General features: G+C 44.5%; 1 protein-coding gene across 1 annotated transcript in view; it reads right to left on the reverse strand.

Moving 5' to 3' along the window:
- The window catches only part of PARD3B (par-3 family cell polarity regulator beta), a 1,162,664-nt gene that overhangs the window by 517,150 nt on the left and 621,700 nt on the right, over window positions 1-23,814 (reverse strand). The window lies entirely within an intron of this gene.

A 23,814-nucleotide genomic window follows, 5' to 3' on the forward strand; every position in this document is an offset into this window, starting at 1 on the left:
TTGCATGGTCCATAGGATACCAAAAATGTTCCTTCTGATGTATTTAAAGAAATGTAGAATTACCGAACCAAAAAGGAAGGTGGCTATAAGAGAACGGAGCAGGGAACAAAGACGCTGCTTTAACGAGCACTTGCAGGTGATAAACAAACAGCTGGGTTCCACTAGCTGTCACACTTTGGGGTACCAAGCAGATTTCCAACGTCAGCAATCGTATAACGTTACAGAAGGAAGGCATGGTTTCCTGTTAGGCTCCAGATGATGCAGGCGAGCAAGGGAAATCCCCAACTATGAGAGTGAACGGATCCTTAAGCCGTAAATGGGGATGAATGGCATTTAATTTGCTGATGAGAAGCTCCCGTTTTGTCTAATGTTTTGAATTGGGAAAGGTCTATAGTCACGGATGATACGCTATAAGGTTTTTGGCTGGTTGGTTTTCCTTTCTCCAATTAAATTTAGGAATTATAGGCGGCCTTCATCCATGCCGGGCCCTGAAGGAGCCATGGCTTGGCTGGAAGCTTCTGCGGCTCCATCAGAGAAAAGATGAAGCCATCACCTCCGATGGGGGTTACAGCTGGAGAAACTCTGGGAGGCGGTTGTCAGGGAGTGTTTTACGATGAGACAAAACCTTCTTGATGACATGCAATAACAAGGACCTCACGGAGTGACTGTTAGAGGGGAATGTAGGGATGTTCTACCTACAGCCTCCCTGTTAGGTCTCTTCACCACGTCTTAGAAGACACTAACGTATTTTCAAAAGATAATGTAACTTCTTTCCTAACTTACGAATTTTATTTCGTTTTCATTGAGCTCAAATGACCATATCATACAATTCAACTTCAATCATCTCAGGAATGGCTGTGTTCTCTTATCACCAGGTCAACTTGGGAAGCTTTTCTTCCTTCCAGTACTTGAGGACTCCTCATCCTGCCCCCCTCCCCTTCAGTGCCTCCAGGCACTCATCAAGCCAGCTAGCATTTCTGTAATTCCACTCATCCAGGTTTTCCCATGGTAAACACACAAAACAAAGGCACCACAAACAAGGGCCAACAACAAGGACCATATAGAACAGATAAAGACCACAATCTAAGAGAAGCTGAGAAAATTACAAATTTAGAATCAATTCACATGGGGTCCAGAGGGAGATTCAATCACAGGTGTTACACTCCCGTCTAACACTCTCTGTCTGATAGGAGGTCAATGCAAGAATTTTAAAGGCAAGAACTAATTCTCAGTCATCTTCATTTTCCCTAGAGGATCGAGTAAGTGTTCCTGTACTTTAAGGATAAGAGAGGAACATTTATTGGATTAAGACAAATGCAGTAACAGCACTGCCCCAGCTTCAATAGAAGGTTAATTTTCCTCCTTGGGGTGGAGGGTTCTGTTTGTTGGCTATGGTTTTTGAGAAAATGAAATAATGAAAATATAGCCATTTTAACCCCATCCGTTTCTCTGATGTCTGCGTTACATCGAATGCAATTGCAGCTGGAAACCAATCCCCTGTAGTATGCTATTAATGAGAAATAATTCTAACTTCCAAATAGAGATTGCGGAATCCCACTGGGTAGCAACCATTTTAAATTCAAAGTGCATGTTTACTATTGTAATGAAAATGTTCTTATCATATACGTAACACACCATTTGCAGATCAAGACGTATAATTTGACTTTAATCTTGTAATTAAATCAATCGTTCTGTTAAAATTAATTGTCAAATAAAGTGGCTATAAAACAACTAGTCATGTAGGTTCTATAAGGGATGCAACCCATCAAAATTAAAAATGCGATCTATTGTCCTGTCCTCAAACTACAAGTCAAATGAAAGGTGAGGGGAAAGCTAGCGTGGGTTAATTTGTTAGGTAAAGTGACTGAATGTATCAGTCAGCTATTGCCACCAAACGCCGCCTAAGAAACCAGCTGAAAACTGCGGGACACGCCAAGCATGTGTTTGCTGCTCACGCATCTGCAGGTTGGCTAATCTTGACTGGGCTCAGGTAGACTTGCCTCCAACATAGGAATGGGGTACATGTCTGTTCCATATCGCTCCCGTCTCCCTCAGATCACTGGACACCTGAAGCATTTTGGTACAAGATCAGAGACAGGAATTTCATAAGAACACTTTTCGTCACCATGTCAATGAATATCTCACTGGTCAAATGAAATCCTGTAGGTAGGTCCACAGGCAAGTGGCGGGAAAGTACTCCTGGAACACCTAGCAGCCTTGCCAACAGTACGATCCCTAAGGCTACTGCTCAAAAGGAAAGGCCCGAGGCCATGACTTTTACCCATCAAGTAGGTGCCTCTTCTCTAGGGATACCTGAGAGACAGGTACTGAGGACTACTGACATAACATTCAGTTTATATCCCCCTTACTCCTGCTTTCACCTTCTTTATTGGTATCTCATGTTATATTGAACACATCTATCCATCTTCAGAATCGGAACTTTCGAGGGGCCGCTGGGCTGATACAGGAGAGGCATGTAGCTTCAAGGATTGGGAAGACTCCTCCTTCGCTACCCCTGTGGTATCCATGCCAGACCTTGGAAGGGGCTACTGAGGGGCTCACAGTCTTGAATGATTGCCTGGGTCTAGAGATTCAATATTGCCTTTCACTTCACATTTTTCCTCTCCAGTATTCATCTTCCAAATGTGGCCTGCCCGTGCTGTTACACTGTATGGGAAAGCAGGACACGAGTTAAGAGTAATTTCTACCGGCTTGTTTCCTGTAAAATCAGTGCGTAATTACAAGAAGTTTAAAAGTTCAGCATATTTCCAATCAATATTTTCCTAGATGTAGGTTGGGTAGGACTTTTTTTTTTAACTTCCCTGAACTAATGGATCTTCATTTTCCAACAAACTCAAGTATGCTTCAAAGACTAAACAAGGCTTATCTCAGTTCTGTTCTGAAAAATTATTTTTTCCTTTGACTTAATCCATCCCGGCTCAGTTTTTGCTTGCCGCGACATTAAAAAGGAAGACCCATCCAAGCACAATGAGTGAATGGATCGTTCTGGTTACATCTTTCCTTGATGGTGCAGACCTACAATCTTAGGATGCTCAAGAGTACTGTGTGTGTGTGTGTGTGTGTGTGTGTGTGTGTGTGTGTGTGTGTGTTGGGGGGAGGTAGAATCTTTATTTCATACATACTTATATGTGTGGATATATCAAGAGCAGAAGTTATTTTCAGCTCAAGTGTAATTCTGGCCGGCATGGGCTAACGGAATACAGACTCTACATGAAGAGACACAGCCGGAAACACAGCCTCTCAGCCTCCTCTTCTCCGAGAGACCCTGTGATCTATCAGTGGGGAGATGACCTGCCCTCCTCTGAGCTAGCAATGTAGTTTCTTTTTCCCATTCTCATGACTTCCCTCACTTCCGTTCTGTCCGAATAATTATGTGCCAGCTTGTCTGCTATACCACTGTGATCTCATCAAGGGCAGGGATTATGTTTAATTCAGCTTCAAATCCCATTTAGCATCCGGTGGGATGCATGCATCTAATAAATATTTGTTGTCTGATGCCTTCATAAATTATTTTGTTGACACTTTTCAACAACATACTTCTAGAAAGGATGGCCTTGCAAAGAAGAAGACAATGAAGGGACAGCTATGGGCTGCACGGCAGCTACAGAAACCATCGTTTGAATATCTTTAACCAATCTCCCGAGCATGGTTGTTAGATGGGACTAAACCGAATTGCCACACAAAGCTTCTTTAGATGATGCCTGTCTTATCACGCCCCCCCTCCCCGAGCCCCCACTTCTCATCTTCACGGCAAACTCCACAAAGCCACCCGAGATGGCCTCAATTGTCGCTTGGACCCTCACCTAGATGTTGCCCTTCTACAGACAATTAAAGTGCAGCACGAATGACAGTGCAGGCGCTTTATCAGGTGCATCTTTAGAGATTTCATGGGGACCAAATATAAACTTTTTTCCGTTTATGTCACTGATGCCTGTCCCAGTTCGTGGCTGATAACGAGTGCTTGGTCAATATTACGTACTGAATATCGCGCATATATGCAACTTCAGTTATTTCTACTGTGATCGCCCAGCTTGGACTGTATTTTCATTAATTGATGTTTAAAGAATTCCAGTACTGTGTAATACATATCCTCTTACAGGATGCTAGTATATTTGGTCTACTAGCAATGAGATGCATTAACTACCATCGTCACCACCCCCTAGTGGTTCTTTGGGATTATAGTGGAAGGGATATTCTGTGTGGTACATTTGTGATATTAAGAGCAACAGTGTAGCCTCCCATTCATATTTGTGTAGCAGTGCTGAGCATGGTCATGACCTGCTTGGACTTTGACGCCCAGCCTCGGAATGGCTGAGCGGTGCAAGAAAATAGCTTGCAAATGCTGCTGAGCTCTCACGTTTCCTTTGGCTCATCTGATGGCCATCTCCGCGCTTGGCTTCTGATATGGGGAGGAGTAAATCTGTCGTTCGCTTCTTCTTTATTATGACAGCTGGCAGTATTTGGCAACTACCCTGTTCAAATGAATCCCCCAAAGGCAATTTTTCACATTTAAAGCGGAAGCTACGTCTATATCAACACCTAAACAATTGGCTGACCAAGTTTCAATGGACTCGGTGAGAAAATTAATTTGTTCTAAATTAAACTGGAAAGCAAACAAATGAAAAGTTGCTTCGGTCTTTTTAGGATGTTTTGTTTCTTTGGAGCAGAGCTGGCAGTGGTGTGCGGGCACCCTCAGCACATGCACCACCGCCCGGCCTTTCTCCTGCAAGTGGCACACTAGGCACAGATCATTCAGAGCATTGTTTTATACTCCATGCGACCAGAGAGAAGGCCGGGTCTCATAATTCAAGTATGTTAATGCCTACTAAAAGAGACACCCGACCCATTATTTTCTTGTCAAGGGTGTTCTTGACCCCACCCTCTGTCTGTGTGGATGTAGGACTCATTCCATTCTTTCAACCACATCAAAACGAGGGCAGTGGCCACACACATAAGCATGATTTATATAGGCAGCCATATTTCACTGATACAAAACAAGTGGTCTAGTAGCTAATGAGGACCTTATGCTTTTGTGGTGTTTTCCCTTGTTGCATTGTAGATGCAAAACTAAAGCTACTAAGAAAACAAGCTGAAGCACACCAAAAGAGACCATATATAGGTGTGAATATGTGTATGTGTACATATATATATTTAGAATAAGTGCAAATCATTCACTAATAAAATTCAATGCATTATGCATTTGTAAAGCATCTTAACCATTATTCAGCATGACAGTATATTTTGTACTTTCAGATCTCTTAATTTCTAACAGAAAATACTGTGCTCATACACAATTCAGCTGCAACTGTCCTAAGAAGCAGTAATGGTGTTCTAAGAACATTGTGTCTCTGCGAAAACATTTTCCTCCTAGCATCGCATTATGATAATTTCGTAAAGAGATACAGATTTTAGAACATGAAGGGAGGAGAAAAAAGAATGGGATGGTCTTTGCTTTATTTCCTTCCCTCTGCGTTCTATGGTAATTAATGTCTACTCAATAACATGCTCAATCATCTGTCTCCCTGGAGACAGTACTTTTAATTAAACCTTTTATTTCATCTAAGAACGTCTGTTCTCATTGACCACTGAGCTTTTTATCCAAGGATTTATGATAATCTAATGCACATCTCCTCACAGGCAGACTGGCCTTATGCATCCTCATTGTTCTTATTTCAGTAGAGATGTGAAAAACAAAATTTAGCTCCAGCGGAAGCCAGGAAGGAAACTGCATTTGTTTAGCACAGCAAGAGGCCTTTCACTACCTGCCCAATGACCTTGACCATTACACCGCCCTGGCCTCTCCATGTGCTGCCTGCCCCTCGCCTGGCTGCTCTCTTCCGATAAGAGCAGCCTGCTCCCTTGAGAGCACTGGTGAGCCGAGAGGCGGGGCTCCGCAAGCTTGGGGTTGCATTTTCAAAGGTCTGTGGAGGAAGTAAGACATTTACACTGCATCTCTATTCTTTTCTCCAAGAAGCCCTACAGGTGAAAGCGAAACCTTTGAACCTGACCGGAAAGACGTGGCTTTTTCCAGCAGAAGTTCCTAGCCCGCAGTGTTTTATCAGTTCGTTTTTCCGTCTTTTACTTTCTTACCATCTAGGACATACATGATTTGGTTTCTGCTTTAAAAATGCACAAATAATAGTGACATATTATTAACTTACCTCGTGGTGGGGGGAAAAATATCTCTCTCTCTCTCTCTCTCTCTCACACACACACACACACACATACTTTTTTTTTTACAGTACTCAGTTTGCTGCTGAAGATGGCCTTACTTCTTGTGCACTATCCTCTCTTTATGATACGGGGAATAAGTCACCACTCTGCATATTCTCCAACACAAACACATTCAGCAGCCTTCATCTTTAATTTCCTTGCATGCCTACACCACACATAAAATTATCAAGTTAATAACCGCATTAATATTTATTTATTTAATTTATTTACACCCTGTCTACTACCAAAGAGGAGTTGAGGTGGCTTGCAGTATAATTACATTGAAAATAACTGCCAAGTTTTCAACAAGTTGCTAGGGCGGACACAGTCGTATTTTCCCAATGGAGAGTTCTTTGTTTTCATGCACGAGGGCGGCCACACCGTTACTGATACCTCAAGTTCACTCACATGTCTTTAGGTGCGGTGGAAACAAGCATGAAATGAGCTATGTTTAACCCATAGCCAGCGCTTCTCAACGGGGGTGAAGCCACCCCTTGGGGGAACTGCAAGGATCCCGGGAGGGGGCGGTGGCTGAAGCAGCAGGCCGCTAGACTTGATCCTGGGTTCCGGGCTGTAGTCTAGAGTGTACATGGTTTCCATTGCCAGGGGAACACTGAGTAGCTTTTGCCCCGACAGGGGGGCAGCAAGTCAAGTAAGTTTGGGGAGCTATCTGTACAGGCACAGATAATTACTTATTAGAAAAAGAGTTGTTTGCCACGTGTGTGTGTATGTGTGTGTGTGTGAAGTGTGTGAACTAGAACTTACAGTTACGGTGATTATTTTTCTCCTTCAAAATAAATGCTAGTACACGGAGTAAGTCCGACGTGTTGAACTGGGGTTCAGCTTTGTGTGTGCACAGGCTTATTCCAATCGACACGCTTTAGGATGCGGCTGCGATCACTAGAGGTGGCAGCAAGTCCTCTGACCCTGAGTGTCAGAGGGGAACTTTCCAAAAGACAGGCCCATCCACATTGTGGATTCTGGGGGGTCCGCTGGGCCAGCAGTATTCAAGGCAGACAGGCAAACTCAGAAGTTTACAGTGACTGCTTTTGGGGGTTCATATGGTGGAATCTGCATCGATTTTTCTCAAAGGACATAGGATTATCACCTCGACTTATGAGGAGGAAGTTTTAAGAAAACAGAAACGTGCCCTGGTGAGAAAAAGGCCCGGGAGTCGCGGGCGGAGCAGCATTTTTGTGTTGTGGCAGCCCGTGTGCTCGTTCTTCATGGTGACAAGAGCTGTCCTGTGACAATTTTGTTGGGAAAACTTGCCTCAGCCACCCTGTAGCCATGATCGTTCCCTGCGATTAGAGGAACATTCGAAAGGAACACAAGGTGACGTTCCCAAGTATGTCCAAATTGGCTGTTTTCACAGCGTGTAAGCTGAAGGGAAGAGACCAGGTCTTGGGAGACGGATAGCCAGAATACCCTTAGAAGTGAAAACGATGAAACATGCTCTCGTACTTTCAACACGTTATCAGGACAGCCCAGGCCCTGGAAAATGACGGCCTGCTTGGTAAAAGCAGAGGATCGGTGAAAAAGAAAAAGACTTTCAACAACATGGATCCCACCCGGATCAACCCGACTGGCTGCTGCAATGGAGCCCCACAGCAGTGAGGGTGGGGCAGGGCTGGGCAGGGTTTCCTTCTTGTGTACCTGGGTCTGTGTGAGTCTCAACTGGCTTTACCATACACACACACACACACACACACACACACACACACACAGAGATGCTGGCCAATTGTGCTTAGGTATAAATTTTAGGTATAAGCTTTGCTTATCCACGCTCTCTGGGAAACATAATCTTAAATGGCAAGGTGCAGGCTATTAAAAAACTTCCATCTGGTCAATTGTGAATCATAGAGACCCACAGGTTTAATGAGACTGTAATCTCGATGGAAGCAGACAGCTTAGCTTTCTCCTACAGAGTCGCTTGTGAAATTGAACCACAGCCCTTGTGGTTAGCAACACACCGTCTGACCAGAGCTCCTTGTACCTTCCATTAACTTCCAATATTTGCAAATGTTCCATGAGAAAATGCTTCCCTCGGCGATGGTGATGACGTCCCTTGTGGACCCACGGAAGTAGTGGCATCGGGAGAGGACTAGAGCGAGGGCTCCCTTTGTGCCTCCTCTGTGACAGCACTCACCACGATGGCTGAGGGTCGAGGAGACGGCCATGGGAGAGAGATTGTCAGCAATTTGTTAACTTTCCATTTACTTAGAGAAGGCATTCTCTAGGTCAAACGCTCCCCAGGCGTCCTGAACTCTGAAACTAAAGAGCATGCCGAGGCGGAGTCCTGCTGCTCCCGCAGATAGACAGATCATTCATAATTCAGGTGCTGCTTGTGTTGACGGTTATGCCAAGAATGGATGCCCAGAAACGCAGACAATAGTATTTTGGAGCAGGATGGGATCTTAGCGAGAGCATTTAATTCGATTCTCTCATTTTATAGATGAAAGAGCTTCTCCTTCCTGGGTCAAATCACTTTTTTGCGTGGATACTTTTCATGTTAATTACAGCTTCCCACTGAGCGGACAATTCAAGTCCTGCTCCTCAACCCCGATTCAGATTGTGGGTAGCTGGAAGAAAACCCTTTCCGTGGAGTGAGGAGGAGAGGGAAATGCAGTCCCTCCAAGAGAATTTTTGTAAATTGTCTAGAGAAAGATAAGACCCAAGAAAGGAGCTATGCAAATTAATAGAGCTTTATCTAAAGACGTTAAGTTTGGTGTTTGTTAGGTATCAGTCAAACCAAATACCCACTGCTGGTGAGTCAGTCAAGTCATTGTGATTCATAGCAACGCTGGGCCCAGTAGGACTTCATAGGGCTTCCAAAATCGCTTTGTGAGCCTTCCACATTGGCTCATGGCTTCAAACCATGGATCCTTGGGCTAATTGCCAGCTGCTTAATGACTGTGCCATGTAAATGCAAACATAGAATATATAAAAGAAGAAACCAGGACTATCTCTAATTTGCCATTGCTGAATTTCCTCTCCTTTTATGGGAAATGGCTTGGAATTCAACCAGACTCTGTGTAATTTTGCTCATGTGGCAGTCTGACAGCCAAAAATAATATCACCATAGTTTGAATATTCCTTTTGTCTCCTTTGCAGCTTTTTCTTCCTTTGAGTCTTTGGCCTACATGTCTCCATCTTTCTATCCCTTGAGGCTGCATCTATCCAGGGTCCAAACCAAGGTTCAACCTCATACAGTGAACCTTTCGTTATGTTTACAGCTTTTATTTTATTATCATTTTTGTTTTTACAGATTTTATTTTTACCTTCTTTATACTTCGTTATTTATTCGCCTGTCACCGTCTTCTGCATATTGTATGCAGTTCCCTTCCTCATGATGGCAGGCACCAGATTCTTTCCTTGTGTTTGAAATGACACCTAGCACAGTCAGTCGACTCGTGTGCACATTACAATAGTCACCGCATGGTACGGCGTACAGGACACGCAAGCACTCAGTAAATGTTTGATGAGCTAAATGGGACTGTAGATGCTCAGTTAAACCACGACATCTCCCTTTGGCCACTGTGGATCAAAAATAGAGCGAGGACAGGAGAGCGGGCGTCAGGGATGCTTTGTCTGCTGTTGTTTTGCCTTTGCTTGCTTCTCCTTTCCAGGAGCAGGTGAAGGGTCTGCGTGGGGAATGCGTAGCTTGCGGGAAGGTGAGAAGACAGTCAGCCATTTCGAGTCAAAGCCCGTAACGCAGCTGCAGAGCGCAACGGCCGATGGTTCTGTACACCGGAAGGGGAAACCACCAATGTGTACGTAATGACTGCGTAGCCCAAAAAAGAAAAAGATAAAAAAGTCTTTCTCTTCTTTAAGTTGATATTTTTGTTCATTCTATTTCAACTGCTCCCATTCTTCATCTGACACCTGGCATTTTAATGTAATTAAATGTTAAATACTATTATCTGGATCATAATCACTTGGCATTTTAATGTAAAAGAGAGATAAATATATTGTGTAATTGAGGGACACCTTACTGAGTGCTATTTACCTATAAAACAGTAAGGGGAAAAGAGAGGTGATAAAGGAAAGGAAATCTAAGGGAAATTTTAGAAAACAGAAACATTTCAATTCTTCTTTAGGTCTCAAAGCTCTAAGAAATGCAAAGAATTAATTATGGAAAGATCAGGTGATAAAAGTCCTTCCTATAACTCAATAAGTGGCCAGGAAACATAATTGAACTCGTTTGTAATTGAATATCCTGCCATCTAAGATAGATTTAAAGAAAGGTAAACTAAAAGGGACATAACAATATTAAATGTTCATTTTGTCTACTAACATTTCTGATAAAACTTTTTTTTTTCCGGATAGAGAGAACGGAGACTGTGGCGGGGCTCATTTAGACAGTAATAAAAATTGAAGAGTACGTGATGTACACTTGAACATCTTAATTTAAATAATTATGCAATCTTCAAGAAAACTGCATCTTAACCCCTTCAGCGTTCTATTATTTCTGACAAGTTCAGGGAGAGGGCACCTATCTAGTGGTACATTATGCGTCATATCTTCTGCACACTCATTAAAAATAATGAGAACATGTTTAAAAGCCATTGCCCAGGGAATCTTTGGGGACGGAGCATACGAAGAAGAAAATGGCAAGAGATGGTTATATAAGTATCTAGCTCTGTTTTCTCAGCCCTTAAGAAAGACAGGGGTGGGGGTGGGGGAGAGACAGAGAGCAGGGTTCTTTCAGTTGATATTGTTTCATGATAAAGATCACACGTTTCCCTGAAAAAACAGGGAAATGGACTATATTCAACTATGTATTTTCCAAGTGAAATAGACGATCGTGGCAGCTTCACATACATGGTATGTCCTTGGATAGCAGCTGGGTGAGTCGACCACAACCAATTAAAGTCCTTTCCATTTTGTTTCTTTCTGATCTTCATCCTTTACAAAACGAACGCCTTTCCTTACCTTACACCAAATGTACCTCAGCAAATGTATTGATCACAGGCACAGAGGTAACTAAGCAAATTAAGGTCATCCCCTGAGTTTTAGAACCAACTTCTTACCCAGCTGCTCCATATCCACAGCTGGCTTGAATTACTGGTGCCATGTGGCTAACTGGATACTAAGAGGGATCTCGTCTGTGGTTGGTCACAATATAACCTTTCTGAACTGTTCAAACGTGCATATTGAGAAAACAAACTATTCTGTCCAGATTCCAGAAGCCCGATCATGGCCAGGGCGACCACTCATCACACATCTGTCCTGTGCCGTGAAGGAGGGGCTGAGCCCTGTGGCTCCTCATCAACTTACACTGAGAATGTCATGAAGTCTCAATCCTCTGGAACGCCTTGAGAGCTTCTTTACAGCACAGAATACACCTTCCAAATCTCCAACAAAACCAACCTTGTGATAAAAACCTTAAGTATGTGTGGGTATCAGAAGAATTTCTCCCAAGTTGTCTCCCCCAAATAGATGCCAAACTTAGCTGCTTGCGAATGACTAGACACTTGGAGGTCATCAGAAGTAGGTCAGGGGTTATTCTCCCTAAGGGTTGCCAGCCATCTAGAGCAAGCAGACACCACTGTTTACCCCACAACAAGTAGGGCCCACTCCCTTCTGATAAAGATAGTAGTTTTCTGCTTCCTTTCAGGAGACCCCAGAGAGGTCAAGCCCACCCAAGGGTGACCAAGGTTAGGCCGCCATCATGAATCTAGGGCCCGCCCTTCTTGTCACATGCATACCTCTAGTTTCTCCCCTCCCTATCATGTGCACAGCCCTAGCTCATCCCCTTTCTGTTACGCCTATGCCCATAGTACATCTCCTTCCTAAAATGTGTATGCCTATTGTACTGCCCCTTCCTGTGACGTGTGGTTACCTGTAATCATGCCCCGCTAAGGAGATATAACCCTGGGTTAGCAATGAACGGGGGCCTCCAACCTCCTGCTGGGTACTTGAGCATCCTGCTGGGTTCCTGCCCCACCTCGTCTCAGCCCACGCTGTGCACGGACCTGGCTGGTAGGACCATGACCATCCAGGGGGTGAGCATGCCACCATGAAGTGGTCTGACTCCATTATTCCAATCTCTCTTCTATCTCTCGTGCTCTCGGCGACTTTAATATGATCTTTATATATCTCAACCATACAATTGTGCTTAGTGAACCCATGATGAGTGGTCGAGGCTGGCCCCTCACCTCATACCACAAGTATGTGCACTCTGACACCTGGAAGCAAGACGCCCAAGCAAAACAGGCAGCACTTTCTCCCTCTGTTTTAGGAAAGCCACACAGGGGCTTTTTATCACCATCTGTTTTATCAAGACCAGAGTGTGCTGACATGGGCTCTGTCAATCCTTTTAGGCATCAGTACTTCCCAGGGCTCTTATCCCCCCCCCTCCACATCGTGGGTTATTGAACATATTCAAAAGACTGGTCACGATAAAGAACGTGGTCTCTTAGTACACTGAGCGTGGAGGGGAAGGGGCTCCGTGCTCACCGCCAGGAGGGAGATAGATGTCTTGCTTATAAAAAAAGAAATCTTCCTGGTTCTGACTAGCAGTGTCAATTCTGGGGAGAGGTGATATCTCTGTGCCTCATTTTCAAAGAGCAATTGATAAGAGCAATTCAGTCTTGTGACAATATATAAGGATGACTTTCTTCAAAGCACTGAACCTCTTGCCATGAGTTCAACCGTGACAGAATGGGGGTGGGGGGAGGTCCACATAGAGCATAGGTCCCCAAACTTAGGTTGCTTATGGGCCCTGTTCCAGAAACATAATTACTTAGTGTTCCCCTGACCATTAAAAACGTTTGTACCAAAGATGATAACATAATCCGGGATGCAGGGTAGGCAGCAGCTTTTGCAGACACCTGGGTTGTCTCGGCACCCCCAGGAGGAGCACTGCTCATTTTGGGAACCAATGACATACAGTGTCTACCCCAATTGGTTGTTGGTGTTTGATATCAGGGTTGCCCCCCCTTTCATCCTGACTTTCCCTTTATGTGGAACTGGAATCCATGGGGTATGGAGGGTCTGGCAATTAGGTCGGTGGCTATATCAACAAGTTACAAGGTGGCAGGTAACACATTGTAAGCACAATCAAATTGAGTGTGGACATTTTCAAGCATGATCGAGTTGGGTCCGAAAAAGGAAAGCCCAATTGAGTTTGCCTAAGTGAATCAGGTGTAATTGAGTTGACTGACTGGATTTTGTCCCGCCCTGGCCCTTTGCCAAAATGAAGGGCACGTGGCCCCAAAGGCCCACTTCAAGGGGGCTTGAAATCTTCACAGAGTGTTTTCTGTGGAGAAATAAATTGTTCTGACTACAGAGGGAAATGTGAAATTTGGCTTATTTTGCCAGTCTGTTACGACCACTTGCTGAAGGGTTCTCCGGGTTTTCTGCTGTTTGTAATCGAGCACAGTTAGAGAACCTGAGTGAGCGTCGGTCGGATGACCTGGAGGACAACGGCCTGGGCACTGCCTTCAGTGCTGCACATCCAGCCGTTCTGGAGGAGGCCTGGGAAGATGCATGTCTACTCTGTTCCCGGACAGTGCTGTTCAGGTTCAAGTTCTGACTGCTGTCTGCCTGGTCTGCACTTCAACGGTAACAGGCACCAAACAGGAGAAAGAGGAAGCCTAGGACTCTGGGAATTTTTATAGACGAGAGTGACCTGGAAGTAGATTTATTACAGAAGAGGCAGGTGAACAGTTTAAGGTATTAGGGGAGGCAGTGTTCTAGAGGGAGAGAGAGAAAGCTCCTTACAAAGGTTTGCCATCCGAGAGAACCCAGATATCACCTGGACAGATGCGAAGTGGTTGGAAACTCCAGAGAAAAGACAGAGACATGGAAGATTGCTGGGACAAGGACCTAATTAAGGGCCAGGAAATAAATGAAACTTTAGGACAAAAGTCACCGTTGTATACGCCAAACTAGTCTACAGGACCAGGCTCCAGATGCAAAGATGGAAGTGTCTTGAATATCTCTTACTTCATCACACATGTATCACCTGACAGAGCAAAAGGTTCATGCCTCTGTGTCTACCCATCCCAATGATGAGACCCCCAGGCACGCTCGCTCTCATTTTGCTGAGCAGGGAGGTGGCGGCAGGTGCCCTTCCTCGAGTCCCACTCTGTGCTGACTTGGTATGCTTCATTTACATGCAGCTCGCCGAATCCCCATCACTAGTCTGCCAGGTGGAGGCTAAGCTTGCTCTCACACTAGAGAGAAGAGAATAGAAGCTCCTCCAAAGTCCCTCGGGAGTCCTGGGGGTATACTAGTTACAAGTTGGGGTGCTAAATGCAAGGTCAAAAGTTCGAAACCACCAGCCAGCTCCGAGGAAGACAGACAGGGCTTTCTACTCCCATCAGAGTGATAGTCTCAGAAACTCGAAGGGGCAGTTCTAGCCTGACCCATCGGGTCGCCATGGGTTGGCATCGACTTGGTGGCAGTGAGTTTCTATCAGGTACCTCAGCATTTCTCCTCCTTTGGAAACAACTGCTCCATATACCACTACCTCTCCTGTGAGCCCTTGGCTCAGGAATCGGGGTTCTAGCAGTTCTCCTAAGTGAGACTTGTTACTATCTCTTTAAAATATTTCTATTTTCTAATCAGAGGGTTTCTATATGTGACATCCTTCTCCCCATCACTCTGTATTTTGAAATCCTACTCCATGAACAAGGCCTTTCTCAAATGCTAGCTTTGGAAGGTTGTCTTGGAAGGTTGTCTTGGTCCCCAGCAAACTCTGAGGCCCTGTCATCAGTTATTGGCATGACTTCATCCAATCATCCCAGTCTGTTCACTCTTCTTTTCTTTATGGGCTAGAAGCTCCTTGAGCATTGGAAGTTATCTTATTGATATGTGGAATCCTTGACTAGGATTCAATGGAGATTATATCTTAACCAAGACTCCATGCGAAGTCACTAAAACTGTGTTACTTGGAGAAGGCATTAAACTATAGCAGCACACTCTGCTGTTTGCAGATCATTTCCAGTCTTAAACTTAATGCTTGCATTTCAGCTTAGGTAGAAAAATGATTCAGACATTAGCTTTCCATTTCTGCTACTTATTCACAAATAACCACTATAATATTCATTCTTCCTTAAGTATCTTGGTTAATTAACCATGGAATCATTTGAATCAAATAGCCAAAGGGGAGAAAATAATATATCAGTGAGATGAGGTTCTTCTAGGATTTGAAACCAAAATTCTTCCATGACTTATGATGTTAAGTAATTGGGTATTTGAAGATGGGAGATTTTCTCTTCACGATGAGAAGACAAAGGCATGCAACTGAATGGCAGAGTTGGAGTCCATGCATCATCTGCTGAGATAGTCACAGGAACAAGAGGTGCTTTGGAACACGCTGAACTCAGCAACTGCGAAGGGAGTCTCCTCACAGGAGGCCATCAGTGTTTTTCTTCTCGGCAAAAGTCATACTCCCCAGTGAAGGTCACACCAGCTTGACAGACACGGCTAACTTTTGGATCTCATTCAGGCCAGCCACATGCAACTTGGTTGCGTGAAATGCAGCTCATCCCACGAGCAGCAGCCAGCACTGAGTAGCCCCCACACTTGGTAGGGAGAAATTCGAAATACCTTTGCAAGAGTCTCAGTTCATTTACCCACTGGGGTTGCTGTGAGTTTCAGGATAACTTAAAGGTAAGGCAGCAGGTCAGGGGGGGGAAGGGAAACGTTCAAGAGGCTAACAAAGAAGTGACAGAATATTTCTCACCAGTAAAGGAAAGAACACACTCCCCTACATACATGTGTGGGCAACCCCATGGCAAAACCCGGGCCGCAGCAATAACAGTGCCCGGGGCTTCTGGGAGTCTGTGGGAAACCCCATCCTCTTTTGATTCCACTGCTTCATCTAACTTTTGAAGCCCTCTTTTAGAACTCTTTCCCCTTCCTCCTAAGGCAGTAAAGATCACAGTAAGAGGACATGGCGTAAATAGAAAGCATTTAGTTTGCAAAACATCTTTCCTAAATTGAAAAACAATTTTTTTTCTTAATCTGATGCTTTACAGCTGAAAACGCAGACTTCAGGTATCAGAGACAGATGGAAAACCAAAGGGACCAGGCCTGCGGCCCCGGGTCTCCCACAACAGACCACACTGGCCTGGTGCAGCAGCCCCAGGTTCATTTCAAGGGCAGACTCCGACAAGGCAGTTTCCCCTTCGGTTCTGTGCGGAACACGAATCTCAAAGTACCTTCTGCAGCATGTTCCTCCCTTCGTAAATGCTCACCCAGGCAGGGCGGTGAAGACTCAACAGTTTGTGCAGCTGGGATTCGGCAAAAACGACCTGTACAACAGATCTTTCGGTGTAGCTGCTAGAACGCGGCAGTGCGGTGATGCCACTCTATAAACTCCTCTCGCTGACTGCCCAGCCAGCAGGCCACGCAGGGAAGGCACATTGGCCAAATGTGCCACTAAATGTGCGCTCTGAAACCGCGCTCAGGAAGAGGGGCACCGTGTGTTCAGAGGTCCGCACAGACCTCTGAGGTTGCTGGTCAGGAGAAATGACTCGAAGGGAGACTGGAAGGCCTTTGGAGGGGTGGAAAGTCACGTTTGAGAGACGATCCTATATTGGGACTTCCTCTATAACGGCTGACCCCATGCTCGCTTGGCTGCAGGAGGATGGCTTTACAAGAACCTAATTATAGCAAGCAAGAAAGCATTGGCTGTCAGTGAACAGCAATCGGTGCTAATGCTCGTGAAAAAACAAGGCTTAGCAAAAAGGGAGAGGACCTTCGCTCAGCACAGGAAGACCAGAAACACCGTCTGTTTTCTTCCAGGGGAGATAGAAGGAGACAAAGGCAGGAAGTGCTGTCCTTCCTTCTTCCTGCCGCGTTTTCCGTGGCAAGTCAAGTGTGTGCATCAGTCACGATGAGGCCGGAGAGGGCCTAGGGGTGCCCCCTTCAACTCTCTGAGAGGGACACAGGACCGCGACAACGTATCCCGTAACATACTAGTGTCCACCTCGCTCTCTCAGCCAGTCCGGGGCATGTCACATGTCACTCTCTGCAGCAGTTCCTGCTCACATTGTGCCCGGCAGGAGAAACACGAGCTCTCTTTACACTTCCTGTGGGGCCCTTCCCCCTCAGCTCTCCAGGAAGGCATTTGGACAGGGAAAACAATGCTCTGGCATATTTTCCATAACAAAGATTCTGGACTCACATTCTTTATTTTCCTGGAGGACTCAAAGGCTCTTGCTTTGTGGTCATTTCAAGTAAGCAGCCACACACTTGAATGATTGGATGTCCACTTTCAAGTAAGCGGCCACACACTTGAATGATTGGATGTCCACTTTCTTTTAAAAAAGATATAGCCCCCTTGCCAGAAAGTCCAACAGAAAGAAGAGTAACCACTTGTCCTCAACATCTTACAAACGGTTGAAAACAACGAGAGGCTAATCATCTATCTGCAACATTAATTTGATATGCTGGACTTGGCCTCTGGTGTCATTCTTGGGATCAAAGGTCACTAAATCCTTTTAAAGGAGAATTGAAAATAATACATAGGCTGCTCTGTCTTGGGAATTTGGCTGGTGATGAACTTTTTGTTATGATTGAGAATACAAACACAACACAAACAATAACGGTTGGTCCATAAAAGTCTATTTAACCCATCATGGGCTGACCCACTTCCATTTGCTTGCCTCCAACTCGGAGTGCTTTCAACAGGCAGAGCAGAGCTTCCTCTTTGGCTTTCAAAGCTGCACCTGTTTACTCAACCCGTTACATCACCAGGGCCCTTAATGGACCCGAAGTGAAGCCGTATCTTCGCAATATTTCAGAAATGGCCATCTACCATGGACAAACATGACACTTGATACATATTGAGAACTTAGAATTGGCCAGACAGGGAGAGTGTCACAAATGTGACCTTGTCTAATCCACATTAATCTTATCATATAGATGATAGAACTGAGACTCAGAGTGACTTTGTGAACTGCGCTAGACCACACAGCTCCTAAGTGAGCGAGAGCGATGTCTAGCGCCAGGAGTCGGACTCAGGAGAGTCGTGGTAAGTGAGGAGACAGGCCTGTAGACGGAGCTCATCACAGGCTTTGGAGAGGCTGCTCACCCGATCTGATGGGAGCTGGTTGCACTGTTTAGGGCACAGCTCAGCAATCCTCTTGATCTCTTCATAGCGTCCGGATACAACTTTCCATGATGGAGAATACACTCAGCATTTCAAACTCTCCCCGCTCCCCCCAAAGATACGGGGGAGAGAAATCACATCTAGGAGAAACATGGCTTTAGCTTTTGAGGTGGGATTTCTAAAGGACCCTTGAGAGCGGTGTAAGAAGCTGTCTGATGAACTGGAGGCTCCAGTGGTGGAGTCCCCTGTACCCCCATACTGCATGCTCACAGGCTAGCCTATCAGCTTTCTTTCTATGGAGGGTTTAATTCCTTCTAGGTCTGCAAACAGCTCCATAGAATAAAAATCACATTATTTTCTTGTTTTCCTAACCCTGCAAATAACACATACTCTCAAAAAAACCCCTAAGAATTTATATCTTTTAACAGCCAAAGAACTGACCATGAAGTGAAAAGGTGTCCTCTACCTGTACCACCTGCCCCCTTTTAATTTTTCCACGTTGACCCTTGTAGAAAGAGACCAAGATCTTGTGGGAAAGAAAATATTGAAGAAGCCATCTCCATTTTATAGTAAAAACCTGTGTCCAAGCTCTACCCCATGCCTTTCAAGGTCAATAAAGGGCTTTCATGAGAAGATGAGACAGATGTTTAGGATCAGCCTTCCAAAATGAAGTGGTCATGTAGGAGACAAGGAATTGTAAGTGCAAGCTTGACCTCTTAAACCACCCACCCTCCGTGCCCTTCCAGAATGTGAAGTAGGCCCAGAGGACAAACAGATATGACGCTGGGAAAGAGAAGATAGGCTCTATGGGAAATTCCATGCTACATGAACTTGAAGAGAAAGTCCTCTGACCGGAGCTAAAGTACATTAATACTTCAGAAAGGGACATATAGGGTGATATACTCAACCATGAATATAATTACATTGAACGAAATAACAAGATCAGAGTACAGAGGTTGCCTAGTCTCAGCCCTTTTCCAATGGAGAGATATTTCTAAAATGTCTTTGTCAAAGGTGAAAGAATTTGAATATTCAAATGAACTCATTTCCTTTTCTGAATTCTTGAAAGTATAGCACTTCTGATCATTTGCTTTGTTATAAGGAAAATGAGGGCAGGACAAGAGTCTGAATTATATTTGTATCTCTAGAACCTTCAATTTTGTACGGAGTAAATACCCAATAGATGTTTGTTGACCTAATGCATAATTAAATTAGTAGATCTGAAAAAAAATTAAATCTACCTTACAAGTCATATAATACATTCATTCCTATATTTGATAATGATGATACCTCCTAAAGTTTTTTCCTCATACTCTATATCCTCCATTCTCAGATAACCCTTTTCTTTCTGATGGGAACCTACTCTATTAGCTACACCCACCTCTATCATTTATTAGGTTCAGAAGAAGTGAAGTAAAATAAAAATATTAAGGTTAACTAAAAATCCTCTTATTGTAGCAGCTCGCTTTGTTGTTAGCTATAAAGCCCTTTGAAAAAGCCCTTTGAATTTGCACCGCGTTTTCTATAGTCTTCTTAAAAGCATCTTGAAATGATAACATGTAACACGAATAAAAAGCTCTCAGAATACCAACATTCCAGGTGCATCGCTTCCCAGTTATTTAAAATATATTTTTAATGTAATATGATCATACTGTATATATAATTTTAGCCTATTTTTAAACTTGACCACATACTATGACATTTTCCTCATGTTATTAGCACTGTTTAACAGAGACCATTTCAAGTGCCTATCATATTTCCTGGGAGAGTTATCCAACTGTTTATTTAACTAATTTTTTATGGTAGTACATTATCTGTCACTACAATAAATAGCACTTCATTAAACATTGTACATGGATCGGTTACATTTTTGATGACTAGTTCAGGATTACTAGAAGTGTAGTTACTGGGTCAAAACGTATACATTTTAAGTGAGACTTTGAATATTGACTTCTTTAAGATAAGCATCTTATCTCTCGAGTTTCCCTGCCTCAGCATGCATAGCAGAGAAGCAACATCTGATGGCAATGTTGTGGCGGGCATGGGAGTGCGCCCTGGCTGGAAGGAAGGTGCAATGAGGAGCCATGGTAGAAAGTGGCATGCGCTTCCTCAGAATGTTGGGACTCGAAAGAGCATATCACCCAACCATCCCTTGACTGGGCATCTCTCCTAGCAAAATGACAGCTGGGTTGATGTATACACACCCATCTTCATTGCCTAATGAGTCCCACAGCAGGAAGAGTCTTCCTGTTGGTGGAAGTGTGGATACATAAATGCTGGCACATACACAATGGACTACTAAACACCATTAAAGAATGATGATGGAGCTGAGGAATAGCTCATAACCTGGATGTACCTGGAGGACAGTACGTGTCCGACATTATTCAATCACAAAAGGACAAATATTGTATAAGTCCACTATGGTAAAAAAAATCAAGAAAAAATTTTCACATTAAAGGAAACATTCACTGATGGTTACTAAGAGTGCTGGGGGATGGAAGGGGGAGTCACTGACTAGAAGGGAGAGGAGCGTTGATGAGGGCACAGGAAGACGTGGGATGGAGGCAAGAGGTAAAGTCAACAGGAGCACATACAGCTATAGACACAATCCTGCAATATCCGTTATCCACAAGTAGCTACTTGGATAAATCTGTAGGTTGACTAGGTGAGAAAGGAATAGTGAGAGTCTATCCACATACATATCTACGTTTGACAGAAGATATCTGTATATTTACTTTCACTGCAAATATATCCATAAATATGGTGGACAATATGGGGAGCAAAGTTATGAGAATTTCTTAAACATAATGGAACATCTTAAAGAAAGGAGTCACTGGGACTAGGGGTCAGGACCTTAGTCTCAAGGGCCACCAAGGTTAATGGGCAAATCAAAGTTCACAAAGACACCGTTGTATATCCTCATTTGGTGTGTAGCAACTGAGGCCTTCAGAGCTCAGTACAGTCAGCTAAGGTACAACTATTGGTCTCTATACCTATCTATAGGAAAGAAGAGCGATTCAAATCACAAGTCACACGCAGACCAAGTGTGACTCATGAGTCACACAAACACCAGTCTCCACACACTGAGACAAGAAGAATTAGATGGTGCTTGGCTACCACTACCACTATTCTGAAAAGGATCATATTAGAAGGTGCTGGAGAGAGTAGGAGAAAAATATGGAACAAACCTCAAACTGGAAGTGAGTGCCGCAGAGAACAACACCAGGTGGGGGTGAGGAACTGACCTACCATACTCTGACAGAAGCAAACCAAGAAAGAAAAAGAGAAAGACGCAGTCGGCCTAGACTCCATATGGGCACATCAAGCCCGGAGGACGAGGTCCCTGCACGGAGCTGCTGGGGCACAGAGAGGACGGTGGGACTACCAACAACTCAAGGCATGCTGTCCCCTAACTGGAGCCTACGGAGACAGGGGACAACAATGGGGACACGTGCTGGGGAGACAGCGTGGGAATGGAGCATAACTAATCAGCAATTGGAGTAAAGCTAAGCCACAGAGCCTCTGAGGAGCCCCAGGAATGGACTTCAGGGCTAGGAGGGGCAGTCCCCAGATCTCCCTTAGGAGGGAGGGTCTCATGAGGACCAGCAAATAGACCTGGACCTATGTAGGGGTCCCCCTGCCACACTTCTTTCGTTTCTTTTTTTCTCTCTCGTCTTTTTCTGTTTGCTTTCCTTTCTTTAACCGTATGTTTTCTTATTGTTTAGACTAGGACATGGATGGCTTGCCTAATTATATGGGGTGGACATGGGAGGGAAGCTCAGGGAGGAGGCAATGGGCCAATGGCCCTGGAAGGTAGAAGGGGAAGAAGGAGGTGGGGGAAGGGTGTGGTGATGCCATGGACAGGGGAACAACTAGGGAAGCAGACCAGCATCCAGGAGAGGCTAGAGCTCCTCTGAGTATTAGAGCAACACCAAGCTAGTGGAGAGGAGCACTGAGAGGTGGAAGAAGGGGGAAAGTGATGGCAGGCCAGGAACAGGCAAAAGGAAATGGAGACAAGCTCTAGGAAGCAAAGGCATAGATAGGGAGATTAATAGAGCCATGTATTTATGTAAATACATTAATCCATAACAAGAGTGGTATTTGCCTATGTACACATATTTATAAGGCAACACACTGAGACTGCAGACAGGTCTTGGGTCTCCGCTCATACCTTGCTTCAATACAAGAGCACTTTGTTCTAAAAATATTTGCATTCTGTGATGCTCACCCCACCCCACCCCCTCACATATACACATGATTGCTGAAGACAAAATGGGTGCATAAGCAGATGTAGTGAAGAGACAGGATGGTGCCCGGCTGTTAAAAGATATAGTGTTTGGGGTCTTAAAGGTTTGAAATTAAACAAGCAGCCATCCAACAGTGAAGCAACAAACCCACATGGAAGAAACACACCAGCAGGTGCGATCATGAAGTATCATCGAGACCGGACAACGGGCATCAGATTCACAACTAACAGTAAACAAACAATCAAAAATGCATTGGAAAGAATGGAGGGGGATTAGAATGGAGACCCAAAGCCAATCTATGGACAATGGAACATCCCCCCACAAAGGGGTCGTTGGGAGGGGTTGAGTCAATCAGGTGCAGTAGAGCACTAATGGGTCACTCAATATACCTCTGATCCCTGGAGGCCTCCTCAACCCCCCACCCCCACTATCACGACCCCAGTGTCGCTTCCCAATCTAGACTGAACAGGAGCATGAACATAGGTCAGGCAAGAGATAAACTCACACCACATGGAACCCAGGGACAGGTATGGGAATAGAGAGAACAAAAAGGTAGGGCAAAGGGGGGGAGCAGTGGAGAGGGAGGGGGGCACATATCACAATGAGCGGCGCACAACCACACCCTCCCATCCAGGGGAAGAACAACAGAAACTAGAGGGGAAGGGAGACAGTGGTCGGTGTGAGATTTGAAAATAATGAACAATCTACAATTTATCAAGGGGCCACCAGGGGTAGGGGTGGGAAGGAGGGAAGTAAAAAAAAAAGGAGCTGACCCCAAGGTCTCAATGGAAAGTACATGTCTAGAAAAGAACAATGGACTACATGTACAGATATATCAGATACAATTGATATAATGGATTATAACAAGAGTTGAAAGACCCCCCAGTAAAATATATTAAAAAACAAAACCTCCTCAAAATAACCGGAGACTAGACTTACTGGTTGGGTAGAGATTGAAGACTACAGCCCTTGCTGATTTATCCGTTCTGGAGCTGAACTCATTCCATGTTAGAATAATCAACCATTTAAGATAAAAAAAAACCCCAACAAACAGCATTTACGGAAGGATAAAGTTCAGAGAGTTGGGAACGCCAGAGGAATGAACGGCCAATACAGGGAGGCAGTGGGAAAAGTGATATGGCAATCAGGGAATTGCAAGCGATAAGTTGGAGCAAAGTATGTACGAACTGCTAAAGACACAACTGATGACCTGCTCTGCACCTCTGCACTTAATTCAAAACAAAAAGCTGAACAAAAGGTGAT

This window comes from Tenrec ecaudatus, chromosome 13 (assembly GCF_050624435.1).
Source record: "Tenrec ecaudatus isolate mTenEca1 chromosome 13, mTenEca1.hap1, whole genome shotgun sequence".
In the NCBI taxonomy this organism is placed as follows: Eukaryota; Metazoa; Chordata; class Mammalia; order Afrosoricida; family Tenrecidae; genus Tenrec; species Tenrec ecaudatus.